The sequence below is a fragment of the Engystomops pustulosus genome, chromosome 3 (assembly GCF_040894005.1).
Source record: "Engystomops pustulosus chromosome 3, aEngPut4.maternal, whole genome shotgun sequence".
Lineage (NCBI taxonomy): Eukaryota > Metazoa > Chordata > Amphibia > Anura > Leptodactylidae > Engystomops > Engystomops pustulosus.
The window spans coordinates 96892196-96912501 of NC_092413.1; the positions used below are offsets into that span (position 1 = coordinate 96892196).

At 40.4% G+C, this 20306-nt stretch overlaps 1 protein-coding gene across 3 annotated transcripts in view; it reads right to left on the reverse strand.

Moving 5' to 3' along the window:
* Positions 1–20306, reverse strand: part of TMEM200A (transmembrane protein 200A) — a 75923-nt gene that overhangs the window by 35276 nt on the left and 20341 nt on the right. Inside the window, exon 3 of one of the 3 annotated variants that reach the window (XM_072141553.1) lies at positions 16647–17694. The exons of the other annotated variants lie outside the window; for them this stretch is intronic. The gene's annotated coding sequence lies outside the window, so the exon portion shown is untranslated. The remainder of the gene's footprint in view (positions 1–16646; positions 17695–20306) is intronic. 3 annotated transcript variants of the gene reach the window in all.

Genomic DNA, 20306 nt, shown 5'->3' on the forward strand with positions numbered 1-20306 from the left:
TAGGATGCGCTTTGAAGCCATCCATAGGTTTCTGCATTTTGCTGACAATTCTCAGTGCCCACCCAGAGATGACCCCAGTTATGATAGGCTTTATAAGGTCCGACCCATATTAGACTACCTGAGTGCCCAATTTATGGATGTGTATACTCCAAAGAGGCACATATCAGTGGACGAGTCCCTGGTACATTTCAAAGGGAGACTTCAGTTCCGCCAGTACCTGCCCAATAAGAGGTCACGGTATGGCGTGAAGATGTATAAGCTGTGTGAGAGTGCATCAGGGTACACTTTTAGGTTCAGGGTATATGAAGGGAAGGACTCTAGGATAGTGCCCCCTGAATGCCCCCCCTTCCTGGGAATAGCTGGAAAGATAGTGTGGGATTTGGTGCACCCACTATTGGACCAGGGCTACCACCTCTACCTGGATAATTTTTATACCAGTGTTACCCTGTTCAAGTGCCTCGCTTCCAGACAAACTGCGGCATGCGGCACTGTTAGGAAAAATCAGAGAGGTCTCCCTAAGTCGCTGCTAGGGGAAAAGCTCAGAAGGCACGAGAGCCGAGCGCTGAGCAGCGACTCAGTATTGTGTGTTAGGTACAAGGACAAGAGGGATGTCCTTGTACTAACAACAATACATGGGCACAGCACCACCCCTGCCCATGTACGAGGTGCCAGTGCAGAAGCACCCAAGCCAGATTGCATTCTGGATTATAATAAGTACATGGGAGGGGTTGATTTGTCGGACCAGGTGCTTCAGCCGTACAATGCCATGCGGAAGTCGAGGGTGTGGTACAAGAAGCTGGCCGTGCACATGATGCAGATGGCATTGTATAATGCTTTTGTGCTGCATCGATATGCCGGCCAGAGGGGAACTTTCCTGGAATTTCAAGAGGTGGTAGTCAAGAAGCTGATTTTTAGAGACCAGGAAGGGGAGAGTGCTAGCACATCTGGAAGCGAGGCCACATCACGGATTGTACCAGGGCAGCACTTTCCAGGAGAAGTTCCCCAAACAGCCAGCAAGGGAAGGAATCAAAAAAGGTGCAGGGTGTGCTCAAAAAGGGGCATAAGGAAGGAAACCATATATCAGTGTGACACATGCCCCGACAAACCAGGGTTATGCATGAAGGAGTGTTTTAGGATATATCACACGTCCCTGGATGTATAATTGTACCCTGATGCACACAGCTCACACAGCTTATACATCATGCCGCATGCCGCACCTTCCCTGCTGAGCTCTTCCGTGTGCCCAGCCTGTAGATTATTGCCACATATGGGGTATTGCCGTACCCGGGAGAACCCACATCATGATTTTTGGGGTTTTTGTCTCCCGTGGCAGGAGCTGGGCACAAGATGACATAATGGATAATTTGTACTATGCACTATCCATTATGCATCATCCTCGGGGTCCACCTGTGGGGTTAAAATGCTCATTACACCCCTAGATTTATTCATGGAGGGGTGTAGTTTGTAAATAGGGTCAGGTGTAGTTTTGATGTAAAAAAAAAATTAAATGTCTGTGCTCCAAATACCATTCTATTCCGAGCTCTGCCGTGTCTCCATCTTGTAGCCTATTGCCATACATGGGGTATTGCCATACCCGTAATCACCCGCAGAATGATTTTTGGGGTGTTTATCCACAGTGGCATGAGTTGGGCTGATTTAATTTGTCACTACAATGGCACATTTGAGAAAACAATGCTATTTCTACACTGAACCATTCACTTTGTGTTACATTTGGGCCAGCATCTCAGGGGTTAAAATGCTCATACAACCCTAAATCAATTCTTTGAGGTGTGCCCTTTCCATAAACGGGGTCAATACTCGGGGGATTCTATTGCACTGGTACCTCAGGGGCACCCCAATAACATTCTAGTGAAAAGGGTGCTCCAAAAGCTAAATATTGCTGGTCTCTTCTCAGCCCGGCCGTGTCCCCAGTCTGTAGACTATTGCCACACATGGGGTATTGCCATACCCGTAATCACCCGCAGAAAGATTTTTGGGGTGTTTATCCATAGTGGCATGAGTTGGGCTGTTTTCATTTGTCACTACAATGGCACATTTGAGAAAACAATGCTATTTCTACATTGACCCATTCACTTTGTATGACATTTGGGCCAGCATTTCAGGGGTTAAAATGCTCATACAACCCCAGATAAATTCTTTGAGGTGTGCCATTTCCAAAAACGGGGTACCTAGTCGGGGGTTCCTATTGCACTGGTACCTCAGGGGCACCCCAACATCAGTCTAGTGAAAAGGGTGCTCCAAAAGCAAAATCTTATTCCATTCCTTCTCAGGCCTGCCGTGTGCCCAGCCTGCTAATTATTGGCACATGTGTGATATTGCCGTACTCGGGACAACCCGCAGAATGATTTTTGGGGTGTTTGTCTAAATTGCTATGGGTTGGGCACAATATATTAGGCACTAAACTGACATTTTTGCGTTAAAAACGCAATTTTTACTATGCACCATTTACTTTGCATTCAATTTTGACCTGCATGTTGGGGGTTAAAATTCTCACCACAACCCCAGATGAATTCTTTGAGGGGTCTAGTTTCCAAAATGGTATAAATTATCGGGGGTTTCTATTGCACTGGTACCTCACGGGCCCTGCCAACATGACATGGCACTCCAAATCCAAACGTGTGAAAAAGGAGCTGGAAAAGCTAAATTTCACTCCTTTCCGTCTCAGGCCTACCGTGTGCCCAACCTGTCAATTATTGGCACATGTGTGATATTGCCGTACTCGGGACAACCCGCAGAATGATTTTTGGGGTGTTTGTCTAAATTGCTATGGGTTGGGCACAATATATTGGGCACTAAACTGACATTTTTGCGATAAAAACGCAATTTTTACTATGCACCATTTACTTTGCATTCAATTTTGACCTGCATGTTGGGGGTTAAAATTCTCACCACAACCCCAGATGAATTCTTTGAGGGGTCTAGTTTCCAAAATGGTATAAATTATCGGGGGTTTCTATTGCACTGGTACCTCACGGGCCCTGCCAACATGACATGGCACTCCAAATCCAAACGTGTGAAAAAGGAGCTGGAAAAGCTAAATTTCACTCCTTTCCGTCTCAGGCCTACCGTGTGCCCAACCTGTCAATTATTGGCACATGTGTGATATTGCCGTACTCGGGACAACCCGCAGAATGATTTTTGGGGTGTTTTTCTAAATTGCCATGGGTTGGGCACAATATATTGGGCACTAAACTGACATTTTTGCAAGAAAAACGCAATTTTTACTATGCACCATTTACTGTGCATTCAATTTTGACCTGCTTGTTGGGGGTTAAAATTCTCACCACAACCCCAGATGAATTCTTTGAGGGGTCTAGTTTCTAAAATGGTATAATTTCTCGGGGGTTTCTATTGCACTGGTACCTTACGGACCCTGCAAACATGACATGGCACTCCGAATCCAAACGTGTGAAAAAGGAGGCGAAAAATCAAAATTTCACTCCTTTCCTTCTCAGGCCTACTGTATGCCCAGCCTGTCAATTATTGGCACATGTGTGATATTGCCGTACTCAGGACAACCCGCAGAATGATTTTTGGGGTGTTTGTCTAAATTGCCATGGGTAGGGCACAATATATTAGGCACTAAAATGAAATTTTTGCAAGAAAAACGCAATTTTTACTATGCACCATTTACTTTGCATTCAATTTTGACCTGCATGTTGGGGGTTAAAATTCTCACCACAACCCCAGATGAATTCTTTGAGGGGTCTAGTTTCCAAAATGGTATGGTATCTCGGGGGTTTCTATTGCACTGGCACCTCACGGGCCCTGCAAACATGACATGGCACTCCAAATCCAAACGTGTGAAAACGGAGCTGAAAAATCAAAATGTCACTCCTTCCCTTCTCAGGCCTGCCGTGTGCCCAGCCTGTCAATTATTGGCACATGTGTGATATTGCCGTACTCAGGACAACCCGCAGAATGATTTTTGGGGTGTTTGTCTAAATTGCCATGGGTAGGGCACAATATATTAGGCACTAAAATGACATTTTTGCAAGAAAAACGCAATTTTTACTATGCACCATTTACTTTGCATTCAATTTTGACCTGCATGTTGGGGGTTAAAATTCTCACCACAACCCCAGATGAATTCTTTGAGGGGTCTAGTTTCCAAAATGGTATGATTTCTCGGGGGTTTCTATTGCACTGGCACCTCACGGGCCCTGCAAACATGACATGGCACTCCAAATCCAAACGTGTGAAAACGGAGCTGAAAAATCAAAATGTCACTCCTTCCCTTCTCAGGCCTGCCGTGTGCCCAGCCTGTCAATTATTGGCACATGTGTGATATTGCTGTACTCAGGACAACCCGCAGAATGATTTTTGGGGTGTTTGTCTAAATTGCCATGGGTAGGGCACAATATATTAGGCACTAAAATGACATTTTTGCAAGAAAAACGCAATTTTTACTATGCACCATTTACTTTGCATTCAATTTTGACCTGCATGTTGGGGGTTAAAATTCTCACCACAACCCCAGACGAATTCTTTGAGGGGTCTAGTCTCCGAAATGGTGACATCTTTGGGGGTTTTTTACTGTACTGTTTCTTCAGGGGCTCTTCAAGTACACTGTGGCACCACAAAATATTTGAAGCCAAACTGGCCTTCCAAAAACCCAATAGAACTAACTCTGTTCTGGACATCGCTGTGCGACGAAACAGCAATTGACATCCACATATCTGGTATTGTCGTACTCGGAAGAAGCAGGGCAAAAATTTTGGGATGTATATTTGCCACAACTTCCTTCTGAATGTGTCCATTTTAGGGCTAAATGAGAAAAATCGTAATCAAAAATTTAAATTTTGAAATTTCCAATCCATTTTTGTATGCTTCCAGAAAAATATTTAAAGGGTTAATAGACTTATCAAATGCTGATTTGAATAGGTTGAGATGTTAGGTTCATAAAATGGTGTTACTTGTGGGGGTATATAGTACAAAAGTCTCTGTAGGGCACTTCCAAACTGAATTGGTCACCAAACATTTTGCATTTTTTAAATTTCAAAAAAATCTGAGAAGTTGCTACTAAAACTTGAAACCTTCTCACATCCGTAAAGAAAATGGAAACGTAAAACAAATTATGGAAATAAAAAGCAGACCAATGGCAAAAGGTTTCTACCCCAAAAAAATTTTGGTGTGACTTTTTGTCTAAAAAGTAGAACATTTTAAATTTTGAAAATTGTAATTTTTTTCAAATTTTTCCTAAATTTTTGAATTTTTACCCCCCAAAAAAGGATCGGATCACCGAAATGATACTACCAACATAAACTACAATGTCTCACGAGAAAACAATCTCAAAATCACAGGGATATCTTAAATTTTTAAAAAGTTATTACCACAGGAAGAGACACTGGTCAAATTTCTAAAAAAAGGACCGAGCCTTAACCTACAAACAAGCTGCGTCCTTAAGGGGTTAAAGAACTTTCTCCACCTCAGTTTCCTTGCAAAAAGTTAATATCTTTAAAGGAGTCAAAACATACAGTTGAAACAAATGATAATCCTTTCCTTAAGAGATTAATTTCTCCTGAACTCAATTCTTGATCAGGCAGATTCATTATCTTTAGCTATCTCCATTCATGACAGATTTTCTTTGCTGCCTTTCAGCAGATAACATGAAATTGGGGGGTTGCTGTTGTCTAAAAAAGGTAAGCCACCTCTCTTCCCTCTTCCTTGACCTCTTGCGGGACCTCTACCTAACAACCTCCATGTTGTTTTGTCGTGCTCCTCTCCCTCTCTGGGCCTCAGAGTCTGTTGTTTCAGACCTACATTTTGCCTTTATATATAGCATAATATGTAGTTACTATGATAGAAGTACATAAAAGCTACAACTTGTCACAAAAATGTGAGTCCTGAAATGTAGTGACATAAAACAATATTTTTCCAAATTACAGATTGATACAGAAGTACTCTCCTTATAAGCAGTGTTTCCAGTCCCACTGAACTAAACAAATACTAACATATTTTGGGGAATGTTTTAACACTGACTTTGGCCTCATAGTAAATTTGAGTATGAGTACCAAAAAGTAATCTCAGCTATAGTAACGCTCATTCCCCCACCCACTCTCCATCTCCATCACAACAAAAGTGCAAAATATATGACAGAAATGGGGCTTTTTATATGCCTTGTCTGCCAGGAAACTGGAAAACAAAGCATGTTAAATTACCCCCATTGGATATTGCCACATCTATTACAACCAGATCTTACTGTGTAGCATGATGTTTAGTCCATGTGGCAAAAGTTATTTGTAAAAAACGCTGTATTTTGTTCAACCACCACACACAAAATATAAAAGAAAGAAATAATATGGTAATAATAAAAAGTACAAACAGTGAAAACTGTAAGTTTAAAACTTATTAAGCAAGCGCCAGATTTTCAAGGTTTCACAATCTTCCTCACAAAAATGGATAAGCAAATCTATGTACCCCAAAATAGTGCCATTAAAAAAACGTAACATGAACAAGTTTCATGCACATTTTTGCACTTTACAATGAGTACACTACCATTTGAAGGTTATATACACCTTCCTTTTGTATATATTCATCCCAGTGTTCACCTGTTTCAGGTGTTAAGGTTACCAATATTTAATTGTGCTATACCTTTGATTGCACACACTTTTACTTTCCATTTTTCAGCCTCTTTTTTCCTCTCAGAGGCACACAATCTTATCTTAATCCCACATTGTATGCTTCTAGCGTTACGTCCTGTATTTGTGGCGCTCCTGCCTATACCTACTTACCTGTGTTGTCATGTTACCCTGGAGACGGGTCTGGCTTGCGCTGGCCATTTCATTGGGCAGAATCCCATCCGGTGCCGCCCCTATTCCGCCCCCTGGTTGGTTCACCTCGTGTGCCGGGTTACTTACTTCTCGCGATAAGCGGGAATCGTCACGAGCTGTCACGATGACGTGTCTGATGTCACGTGACCCACATCTCGCGATAGGCGAGAACTACTATTAATTACTGATGCCGTGACCTACATCTACCCTTGTCACGGCCACACCCCCAACTCCCTGTGATGCGCTTATCCCGGTGTTCGTGATTGGTCAGTGGGTATTTAAATAGTGATCAGTTCTGCTTTACAGCACTCCCCCAGAGGAAGCCATCTAGTGGCGAAACACGTGTCGGGGCTGTGTTCTCTTCCTTGGTCCGTGGTTTGTATACATGTTTACATCACTTCTTTCCTATGCTCTATTTATTTATGGTGACCGTTCCAGGTCTCACTATTTAAGCACTTTAGCTGTACATATGAACATCTCTGGTTCGTTCTATGGTTACACCCGGTCCATTGTAAGATTTCTTTGTCTGTTTATTACCCTATTTGTTTGCTTACCTTTTAACTATTGTTGTTATCATTATTAATATGCAATAAAGTTTTCTACCATTTTATACCCTACTTTTCACCATATCTTTTATTCGTTTTTGGTTAAATGTAACAGTTGTTCAGTAGCACATCTGTTCAAACAGCCATAGAGAATCTCACACCCACCACTCTAAACATACAGACAGCATCATACTGTTTGCCAGGATCAGAAACACTTCATCTATACATCTACAACCTAACAGCTGACAGCACTTTACTGGAAAAGTTCTTCAATGTAGTATAATAATACCATATTTAATTCATGCAAAACACTTCATATACAGATATCTGTTCTATATATTTTTGGTCCCAATTACCATCGTTTTTTTTTCTTGCTAATTCTTTGACATTTTGGAGGCTGAATCTATCTGAGTTTCTAGCGGTAAAGTATATTACCTCCTTCTTAACTAAATATATGTCTAGTGATACCACATAGCCGAGCTACAGTTGACTGCAAACATGAGCAGTAGAACATGGCAGATAACTTTACCATATGTACATGACAGAAGGAGTTAGTAGACACAATAAACAATGACCTTACTTGGTCTCATCCAGCTGCTTCAGAACTCGGCTCATTATCAGCCATGGATGAAGCTGTAAGCAATCAGTGATTTTAATAAATCTAAAAATAATTCATATTTCATAAGACTTCTCTGCAGGAAGAAGATGACAGGAGAAGCAGGTAAAGGTCATATACACCGCTTCGATACAAGCAATAGAAAACCAGCATTGTCGTTTTACAAAACATCTCATCTTGCTAATTCTTGTCTGTATCATAGGGGACACTACTGTACGTGCTGCAAAGAATGATTAATAGTGACTTTAGCTATTGTGCCTTGTGACAGTTTTAACCATAGGACAGAGAGTGCAGCTGCACATGTCCTGTGGCAGCAGGGGGGCCTCTGTAAGTCCCAAATTAAGCTATACTGTGTTTTTCCAAAAATAAGTCCTAAATAAGGCCTGTAAAAGTCTATATCTTGTGAATTGTGGCACCTAGAAACACAGTTAATATCACATACGAATTGTGTTTCTGAGTGTCACAGAACTGGAGACTGTTAAAGTCGGGGGTGTCAATTTCATATAAACCTCCACTCCTGATTGCAACTGTGTATATCTCTGTGTCTGTATAAAAACAATCCTTATGTGCCATTAAAGTGGAGATATCTCTTTTTTTATGGCCAGTCAACAAATTTATAGGTGAGACAGTCATGCAGGTCCGTATGGAGAGGGCTCAGAGTCCGAGCCCTCTCCTTACTCTGTGGGTGTCAGCTGTACTGTATTACACAGATGACAACTGCCAGCAACTTCCACGGTCATTGCTGGCATCGATAACGGCAGTTAACCTGTTAGGTGCCATGGTCAAACCTGACCATAGCACCTAACAGGTTCCATCTTGGGCACCACTATCTTTAAATGCTGGTTGGTACCCTCAGTAGCTGTGCCTTCCAAAGCTGTCATTATGAAATCTATATTACAAACTGTCTGAAGCAGACTGTAATATAGAAACATATCTACAATATACTGTAATACAGTTGTATTGCAGTATATTGTATAAGTGATCAGACCCCCTAATGTTCAAGTACCCTAGTGGGGGCTGAAATAATAATAACATAATGTTATTATTATGTTATTATTATGTTGTAAATAAACAAAAATATAAATTCAAATCATCCTCCTTTCCCTAGAACACACATAAAGATAAACAAACAAGTCAAATCATGAACAGATTAGGTACTGTCACATCCCAAATGTCAACGCTATTAACATATAAAAACAATTATGCCCATCGATAAACCCTGTAATGGAAAATAGTACCTAAATGTCCAAATCAACACTTTCTGGCCATTTTGCCTCTAATAAAAATTTGAATAAAAAAAAGTGGTCAAAAGGTTTTGCAGTTTTCAAATTGGTATCAATGAAAACATCATCAAACTGAAGTATGAAACAGTTACTGGTATCAGAATATGTTGACACAAGGCTTTTTTTTAAAAAGGTTTTTGACATAATAAACAATATAAATTTGGTATCACTTTGGTATCAAAAAATAAAGGGAAGGTGTTGTCTCGATGACATGTTAAAAGCCATAAAGTCCACCTGAATATAAAACTGTGTTTTTGTGCTAATTTCATCACATTTGGTATTATTAAAGATTTTCTAGTCATTCTTTGGAGCATCTATTAGTTGGTCTAGTGTCCTCCAGAAAACTGCATAATTTTGTTTCTTCTTGCACAGACATGCCCTCTTTGGAAAAATGTCTAAAAACGGTCTTAAACCCTTAATAAGAGTGTCGAAAGGCACAAATTGCAACAGAATTGTGTCGCAAACACTTTGATAAATCTTCCACCATTATATTTGCATGTTTATGGTATACAAAAGGTGAAACAGACAGGTAATTCTAGTGGAACATTATCCATCTATAAATCCCTTAGAGATTATTTTATTTACATGTACAAAATATGTGTGATAGACACACAACAGGCTGCTATATGATTTATTCATTTCAAAAGTCCAGGGATGTACTTTACATGGAGAGAAAACAATATGGAATCCTTATAACTAGCATATGCAAGTTATGTAGTGCCCTACCTCCCATAATGCAATAATGGTAGATACGGTAACTGCATTCAAAAAGGGATATATGCTGTTCTTATGACAATTACATTAAAGGGTCTTACCATACATTAATCACATATCCAAAGATCTTACCATTGCCTTCTATTGGACTTCTGGCACAGCCCACAGGACAGGCCAATGACAGAAGCTGTCATCATAGAGCAGCTAAGGAGAGATATGTTCAGCAGACAGACCATCTGTCAGAAGAGCAGTCTGGCCATCCGTGATAAAACATTATTTTTACATAAAACAGTACTTACGGGAAACCCCTTGAACGGTTAAAAAATTAAAAGGAAAATTCATTTATGAACAGGTTATTTTTCAATTCAGTGTAACTATGCTACTATTTTCAAAGAAAATGCTATAATGATGTATAGCACTGTTTTGTCTTAAGTTGTAGCTTTTTTCCATAATAAAACCTTTTTGATTAGTCTTCAAGGAATTTGAAGCCAACAGCACATACTTGTAACAAGACCAGTTTTTACTTTTGGCACCATTTTCCTAACAAATGAGGCATTGTTTTGTTAACACATACTGTAGTTCTGGAGATACAAGTAAAGAGTACTGTCTGTTCCACCAACTAAAGAAATGTGCTACTTATATATTAAATGGCTTAGGCTTGGGGAAAGTTCAGGCTGCAGAAAATAACTGCTAGGAGGAATTCTAGGAGACGGAAAAGTATATCAAAGTATCCACAGAAAGACAGTTGCTGTCAACACAGATACAGTCATCGAATGCTTAAAAAGCAACAGAGATCATAAGGTGGTTCATCTCTTCAAATCATAGATGGAATGCTGTATAAAACTTCTGATTCCTACATCCGAGCAAAACCAAGATAAACCTGAAGGGAATGAAAATGTATTTATTCTGGAGTCTCTGTTAACAAAATATTGTCTATGTGCTAGTAAGATAAGCATACGATTTGGAAGATGGTATAAAATCCTCAATTATTTCCTGCAGAAGTGATTTAGTATAGATAAATTGTATGTTCCATATTATGTTAGTAATGATTCAGTCTAGACATCCATTTGAAATCCTACAAATAATGGGGAATAAACTTTAATCTTATGCATACATTATCTGTGGGTACCACTTTCGACTGATAATTTTGTAATTGAGTATTTGATATACTGGATAAATTCTAGATTCTGCCAATGAATTGTGCATCGTGTCTGATGTCCCTTCACCGCTGCACGACATGCCAGATATACTAAGAGGCTCCTCTTAGATGAATTCTATTCCAGGTCCCGTCCCAATTCGTTTGTTGGTGCCGTAAGGGGGAAAATTTTTGTACATGATATGATAAAAGGTCCCCTGTGAGTCCAACATGCCTTTTACATAAGATAAGATAAGAAAAGACTTTATTTGTCCCCAGAGAGAAATTCAAATGTCTTGATCTGCTCAGAACATACAATATAAAACAATAAAAAACATTATACTCTAAACATTTACAAACCTCTATACATGAATACGTCTACATACACAATGATATGACAACCACCCTTACGACTGTGATAACTTATTCTCAAGTCTTATAGCCATCGGGATAAAAGTTCCTCCACACCTATCGGTTTTGTATTTCAGTTAAATAAATCTGCCACTGAAGGAGCTGACTCTCTCTACGACAAAGCTGTGCAGTGGGTGGTCAATATTTCCTATTATTTTTTACAAATGTGCAACTATCATATCAGTCAACGTGACATTCCAGTTTCCCAGGTCTCGTCCCACAGTCGAACCTGCGTGCCTAATGAATTTATTTAGTCTGTTTTCATCTCGCTGAGTTATGTTTGATCTCCATGCCGCTGCTGCAAAAGATAGAACACTCTCCACCACACTTTTGTAAAACCCCCAAATTAGACTACTGCGAACATTATAGGACTTTAATTTCCTTAAGAAGTGCAATCTACTTGCACCCTTTTTCAACTGCTCATCTACATGGGAATGCCAACTTAGTTTCTTATCCACATGGATTCCCAAGTACCTATATTCGAATACCATCTCAATGCCTATACCGTTTATTTTCACAGGTTCATGGTCTCCGTTTCTCACCCGTCTAAAATCCAGCACCAGCTCTTCAGATTTGCCCGTGTTCAACACTAGCTTGTTTACCCCACACCATTTCACATAACAATCTATTATTTCCCGATACTCTGACTCCTCATTGTTGCGGACTTCTCCAGCCACAACCATATGAAAACTTTTGTATAAAACATGAGGGACAGTTGTATCGAATGTCAGCCGTATACACGCTGAAAAGAAATGGAAAAAACACCACTCCCCCAGTCTCAATCTATGCATCCTCTACAATTAAATCTTTCCTATAAGCAAACTGCAACAGATCCATTTGCTGTTTTGTTACGTCAACCAAGAATTTCATTATCGATCACTCAAAAGACTTCATGACCAAGGAAGTCATAGCGATCGGGCGAAAATCATTAATAAGGGTGACGCAATTCTTTTTTGCCAATGGGACAATAGTGGAACATTTCCAAATCTTTGGCACTCTCTGCTGTCCTAGGCTGATATTAAAAAGATTTGCGAATACTGATGAAAGTTCTGCAGAATACATGCTCAGTGTTTTGGTCTGGATACCATCTGGACTGAGGCCTTTTTTGTGTGAATACACCTGAAATTTTGTCACACTTCAGCCGCATCAATTTTCAGTGGTGATCTCTATATTCCACTGGCAAATCAGGGGCAATTTCCTTCCTCTGATCCCACATTGCCATACAACCGATTAAAGAACAAGTTGAATTCCTTTGATTTGAAAAGTCACCATGAACACTACTTACATCTGCCTTCATGCCGGTAATTTTCTTTAATAATTCCCATACTTCTCTGGTGTTCTGCACCTTCAATTTACCCTCAATTTTATTTTTGTAGGATTCCTTGCATTCTTTTTCATGGTCTTTAAATTCTTCTGAACTCATCTCAGTGTTTGTACATTGCCTTGTATAAAGGCCAGTTTCTTTTTGTTCATTAGGTGCTTTAATTTTGGAGTCACCTAAGGTTTATTGTTAGCAAATACAATGCTAGACACACAAAATTATATACTCACTGGCCACTTTATTAGGTACACCATGCTAGTAAAAGGTTGGACCCCCTTTTGCCTTCAGAACTGCCTCAATTCTTCGTGGCATAGATTCAACAAGGTGCTGGAAGCATTCCTCAGAGATTTTGGTCCATATTGACATGATGGCATCACACAGTTGCCACAGATTTGTCAGCTGCACATCCATGATGCGAATCTCCCGTTCCACCACATCCCAAAGATGCTCTATTGGATTGAGATCTGGTAACTGTGGAGGCCATTTGAGTACAGTGAACTCATTGTCATGTTCAAGAAACCAGTCTGAGATGATTCCAGCTTTATGACATGGCGCATTATCCTGCTGAAAGTAGCCATCAGATGTTGGATACATTGTGCTCATAAAGGGATGGACATGGTCAGCAACAATACTCAGGTAGGCTGTGGCATTGCAACGATGCTCAATTGGTACCAAGGGGCCCAAAGAGTGCCAAGAAAATATTCCCCACACCATGACACCACCATCACCAGCCTGAACCGTTGATACAAGGCAGGATGGATCCATGCTTTCATGTTGTTGACGCCAAATTCTGACCCTACCATCCGAATGTCGCAGCAGAAATCGAGACTCATCAGACCAGGCAACGTTTTTCCAATCTTCTACTGTCCAATTTCGATGAGCTTGTGCAAATTGTAGCCTCAGTTTCCTGTTCTTAGCTGAAAGGAGTGGCACCCAGTGTGGTCTTCTGCTGCTGAAGCCCATCTGCCTCAAAGTTTGACGTACTGTGCGTTCAGAGATGCTCTTCTGCCTACCTTGGTTGTAACGGGTGTCGATTTGAGTCACTGTTGCCTTTCTATCAGCTCGAACCAGTCTGCCCATTCTCCTCTGACCTCTGGCATCAACAAGGCATTTCCGCCCACAGAACTGCCGCTCACTGGATGTTTTTTCTTTTTCTGACCATTCTCTGTAAACCCTAGAGATGGTTGTGTGTGAAATTCCCAGTAGATCAGCAGTTTCTGAAATACTCAGACCAGCCCTTCTGGCACCAACATCCATGCCACGTGTAAAGGCACTCAAATCACCTTTCTTTCCCATACTGATGTGTTTGGTTTGAACTGCAGGAGATTGTCTTGACCATGTTGCCGCCATGTGATTGGCTGATTAGAATTTAAGTGTTAACGAGCAGTTGGACAGGTGTACCTAATAAAGTGGCCGGTGAGTGTAGTTTCCACTACTAAGTCCAGATTCTCTTCATGGCCACAGCAAAGTAAATCCTAGTCAGTGTATTCAAAACAATACCTCAACTTATCCTTGATGTCCTTAGACCATCGCTGCACTTCCTTTGTCACTGCTGGACACCTTAAGATCACAGGTCGATATCTTGTCTGTAATGTGACTAAGCAGTGATCCGACTTCCCTAATGGGGGGAGCGACATATTGTTTAAACTTAGGAAACATATAGTGCCAGGATGGTTTTCTTGGAAAAGGTTATGGATTAGTAAAATTAAAAAATTACCTAAATTGTGACATTGCACATAAAAATCTCTAGATTTTCCCTAATGAACGTAATGGCAGATTACCATAGCACTATGCTAACTATTGTTGCCCACACTAGTTTTAGTCAAAAAGATGCATATTTCCTATCCTGGGAAAATGAACTTTTCAAGCCTATCAGGCACCATGCCAGTAGTAGCTTTGAGTCACATGTATCATAGTTTTTTTTTTCCTTTGGTCTGTAATTGAGACCTTTGGAAGTTCTTATTTGCACCTTATGTATGATCATGACTTTTTTTCTTGTGATACATATTCAGTTTTGTCTATCCTTTTGGCTATCACAACTTTTGGCTTTTTTTCAGACTTTTTTGTTTAAAATGTCCCTAATCAACATGAAAATGTAAATTTTGGATTTGAAGCAGTGAACTGCATTTTTAAGCACTGTAGTCACATCCCAGGAAGATGACAACATATGAGGCTGCGGTCACTTGTGGTGTTAACACGAGAATCTTCAAACTCTTCAACAGCAGGAATAAGGAGATTTGCCTAACTATATTGCTGTCATCATTGTGTTCACAATGTGTTAATAATATTGTAAACATTGCATTAACACATGCATTTTGTAAACACAATGTTGACAGCAATGTAGTTTGGTAAATCTGCTCTTCTAAACTGATGCTTTTGAAAATACAAGTGTGAACACCATGTGACCGCGCCCTTAGAAGTAACCAATAAATTTAAATAAAATGTGAATGCAAAAATGTATAAATAAAAAAAAAAAATCCCAAACTTTTAATGCCCAACAGTCACAAAAATTAGACAAAAAAGCTAGCAGAAATAAAGATACATGTCCCCCACTGAGTGAATCAGTTCATGTCTCCGGCAGCTCCCTCCTTCCTCCTTCCTTCGAGCAGGGTAGAGGATGATGTCAACTGAAAGTGGGGGGTGCAATAGATAACATGGTACTAGGGAAACCTGTCATTAGGTTTATTAGTGAAAATCTGGTTACAGGTTCCCTTTTAAGCAGTGCAACTAAAAATATGAGTGTTCACCAGTTGTTAGTTAGACACAGCTGAAGAACTGACCATGTGCTGCACAGATCTGTATTTAGCTGCATCAGTCTCTTATTTAGAAACATACTGTCGTTTACACCATTTGTGCCTATTTTACGTTTAGACATTTGAGATACTTTAAGATTTTTCCCTAATGCTTGGATATCAACGAGTGACAATTCCAGACATCACAATATTTTGACTGGTGAAGCCCCAGAAATAAAACAGAATAAGAAGCTCTTATTTAGAGAACACACTATCACAACCTTTTATTGTAATGTTCTGGGCAACTAAATAAAAGTCATCTGCTCAAATACCTAAAAAACAAAAACATAATAACAAAAACATGATATCACACAATAAAAGTTACTGAAAAACATTTAAAATGATGAAAGATAAGGTTTGCTGTTTATTTAATGTAAGTTAAATGCTACATCAAATAAAGTGACTCTGTTCATAGTTAAAATTCCAAAAATCTTTATTGTGGTATCAAAAACTTAAAAAACATTAATTCTTCATGATGAAATATCGACATTAGGCTACATTCACATGAATGTGTGCCGCCTTACCATAGCACGGTGGGCAAACTTTGACGCACGGGAGAGGAGGAGGGGGTGAACGCTGCTTGCCCCCACCCCTCTCCATAGAGATACATGGTGCACTGCACCATAATATGGGTAAAGATAGGACATGTCCTATCTTTTCCCCAGGTACGAACGGTATGGTGCCGCACGTGTGCTGCACCATACTGCTTGTTCTGCTCTGTACGCCCAATGCCGGCGTATGGGAGATGAATATACTGCGGCCATATATACGTCCCCCAATAGTCATGCAACGTCGTGTGAATGTAGCCTTAAGGTGGCGCGTTTCAAGCCTTGCACTTCAATGGAAATGGAGAGATTTATTAAACATGTATATGATTTATTATTCACAGTAAAGTTTTTTAAAGTAAAAAGCGTGTACAAATCAGTAAACAAGTTACACTATAGACCCACTGTTGTTTCCATGTTTATAAAAGGAGTTTCGTAGAAAAAATATTGTAATGAGGAAACTAAGTAGAGAAGAAAAACATACACTAACCTCTGCATACACAGGCCATTAGGGCGTGCTTGTCATGGCATAACCTGACCATTTGCTCTCCATCCATTATTTAGACTTGGCAAGGACACTATGCACATATGGGACCGGACCAGCCACAGCTCCATGTGCACGGCAAAAAAACAAAGAACAAGTTATGTATGTATATAATGTGTATGTACTATACAGTATCTGTGCATGTATGTGTATATACTGTATGGATGTGTAAATACTGCATATGTATTTATATGGTATGATTTTGTATATAATGTATATATTAGTGTATATCAGTGCATAAATTGTGTGCGTATACGAGTATATAAAAGTGAGTGTATGAGACTGAAACTTTATGTCTGTGTATATATTATAAATGTATGTATATGAGTGTGTAAATGTGTGTGATTGTATAAACGTGTGTGTACAAATATATTTGTTTAATTTTTTAAGGCAAAAGGGGGCCTCATGCAGAAATCTGCTCTGGGGCCCAGGCTCTCCTAGTTATGCCCCTGACAGTGTGTTACCTGTTGATGAACCGGAGCAAAACTGCATAGTCACAGCCACATTCTGTGGACAGTGGATGATGCCAGCATGGTTGTTACAATCATCCATTATGGGCTAAAAGAAATTCATATTCTTCAATTACTTGTTCTCTATGGTTGGGAGACTTTGTCCTCCATCAAACTTAAAAACAGTTTATATGAAAGAGACTTTAACCGAAAATGGGCATAAAACACATGTTCCGTGAAAGCCTGCTCAGCCCTTTATAAAGTCATCCGCGTAGCTGCAAAATTACATGTTATTAAATTCCTTCTCTTTTCATAGTAAATGTCACAAATGTCGATTACTGTTTATTTACTATGTTGGTAAATTGAAATTCAGAATTGATCAGTAATGGTGGAAATAAAGAGTAAAGTAATAACTCGCTAGACATCCAGTAAAGACGGCATAATTTTATTTGAAGCAGAATATCAATGAATTATTCACCTGCAGGTATCCAACAGGAGTCAGGCGGATCTTTGAATAGATATGCCTTTATGTATGAGATCCACCACTAGAGAAAAGAGATAATACAAATGCAGTGATGCATATAGTGTAGCAATGAGGTCCCTGAACAGTGCAATGTGCAAACTAACAAGACACACATGTTCTTAGGTCATATAGGCTTAGGGATGGCATCTTGTCAACTAATATGACTGTATTTGAATAAACATAGTTTCTCACAGCTACCAGTGTGCAGGCTATATACATCCAAAAAATCTTATTCTACAATACTGAGGAAAAGGAAAGTCATGTTTGAAGCTACAGCGGGGACCTTAAGCATTGTAGGCCTTTCATTCACTGTATTGTAAGGTACCACTGTCATTTTGTTCTGGGAAATGGTACCTAGCGGAATTCATTGAAAAAGATGAAACGTTTCAATCTGTGTCCTATTTTTCTAAAATAGACCATTTTCTATATGAAATCATAACCACAATAGATATATCTCCATGAACTAAAATCAGCTGGATATTTTCATATACATTTTAAGAAGAGATAAAAACTTGCTCATAAATGTAACTTCTATGTTTACTTCTATATATGATGGGATTATTCCCATAATTGAATATTATCATGTTATATAAACTTTTTTATTGTGTAATATGGTAATATATGTATATTTGTTTATATTTACAATACTATAGAAAAGGGCAAGGGCTCACACTGTCAAACATTCATATCTCATAAAAGGAGATGCCATTAGCTCTGATTTGTCTGTTATCCTCTTGATTAATTGGGTTAATGCACTTTCTGTATTAAACTGAAAATGAAATAATCTCCCTCTGTCCTCTGTGTATTGTCACCTTGCTACCAGCAGTTTCCATCACCTGTCGACTTGCAAGATATTTGGTCTTTACGGTCATCAGTGTTTTAGTACTTTATGACCAATATTATTACATTGTTTATGGTCTTGTTGCTTATTTCTTAAGTATTTGTATTCTGCTTAATTTATTTATCAAAAAGATTAGTGCTTTCCTCCTGGTCATTTGGAAAAACTAAGGTTTAAACTGTAGTTGTGATCAATGTCATATCACTAGTGCAACATCCCCCACCGGGGCCTAGCCCTTGAGGTGAGGCCTGGAGACAGCCGGGGCCCGCAGTACCTGAGTGGCTGGCGGTTGCGGCCTAAGCACGCTATGGTCACGGTGCTTGGTACGGGGGAACCGGAGGGCTGTCCTACAGCCTGGCAGGTCTCCAGCAGGGTGGTGTTGACAAGAAATGATGAGGGAGAGGCTGCTATAGCGGATCTCCCTGGGGCAACCCCTTAATGTCCCGAGTGTGAGTCTCTGGGTGATGGACAGGGTGCCGGTGATGTAGGCAGCCGTATTAGCAGGGACCAGACGGAGACAGAAGTTGAAGAAAACAACTTACAGTTCTTTATTTGAACCGGCAGGAACCGCAGCAACGTGCCTTTAACAGGTAGATGGAGTGCTGAGATGCTTTTGGAGGGAGCCTCAGGAGATAGTTCACCAGCCTGGATGTAGAGGGCAGGCTGGGAGGCAGCTGTGTCCTGGTAGGAAGCTTCAGCTTGTCCTGTAGGGCTTCAGGTATCACCTTTAAAGGTAAGATGATACCCCTTTCCTCACTATACTAACTCTAGTCTTATACTCCACTCTTCAGAGGCAGGGGCTAGGCTCTTCCTGCTCTGGTATGGGCTAGACAGAGATTGCTCACTCACTCACTGATCTCTAGGATTCTCCTACACTGGAATCTCTCTGATTGTTCTCTCAGATCTGAGACTTCTCTCAGAGTCTTTTAGAACATTCCTGGCCAGGGGATTTGTAACTTCCCTTTGGTCAGGTGGTGGCTGCTCCTCCAATCACATCTCAGCTTACAGAGCACAGGATGTAACACAGATCATTGGACAATAGCATCTTGCATCATACAAAATACTTAACTTCTGCCTTGCCAGGCAGGATTCACCACTGCAATATCCTCTATGTCCTATAAGGACCATGTAGTGTGATGTGATTACATGCAGGTGGGACGTATTCGCAAACACTCCCTCGCCATTGCATCGGCGAGGGTGTTGCATACCCCGGGGGCAATTGAAAGAGCCGCCCTCGGCTCGACTACAGATGGCTTGAGGGGGCAGAGGTGGATAAGGGCACTTCTGGGAAGTGCCGGCTATGTGAGGTGTAGGGACAAACCGCCCATGGTCCTGGAGACAGGCACCTGGGTTGGTGTCGGACTAAGACAAAAACATATAGCTGCTTAACAGTTGGTCGTTGACACCATTAAACCGAACTGTACAGTATGAAAGGTGTGGTGTCATGTCCTGTAATCCACTCCTTGCACCAAGGCCTGTATATTTGTTATATCAACGCTTCTTCCCTGGCGGCAATTATATAGTGTGTATATCTGCATTGCGTTAGCATATGCGACACGAGTACCTCCTGACTGGCATCCTTACCCATGTATGGGTGGCATCCAGGTGCTAACTGTGTAACACCCCCGGTCCCTGAAGGACCCGCAGTTTACGGACTACCCCCATGTGCAAACCTCGGTTTGAGGGATCAGGTAGCGGTCAGTGTTTTACACAAAGAAGACGGTCCGACACAGCCACACTACAACCTGAAAAGCCTATGAAAGGGTTAATGCAGGCTACTGGCATATCTTCTGACA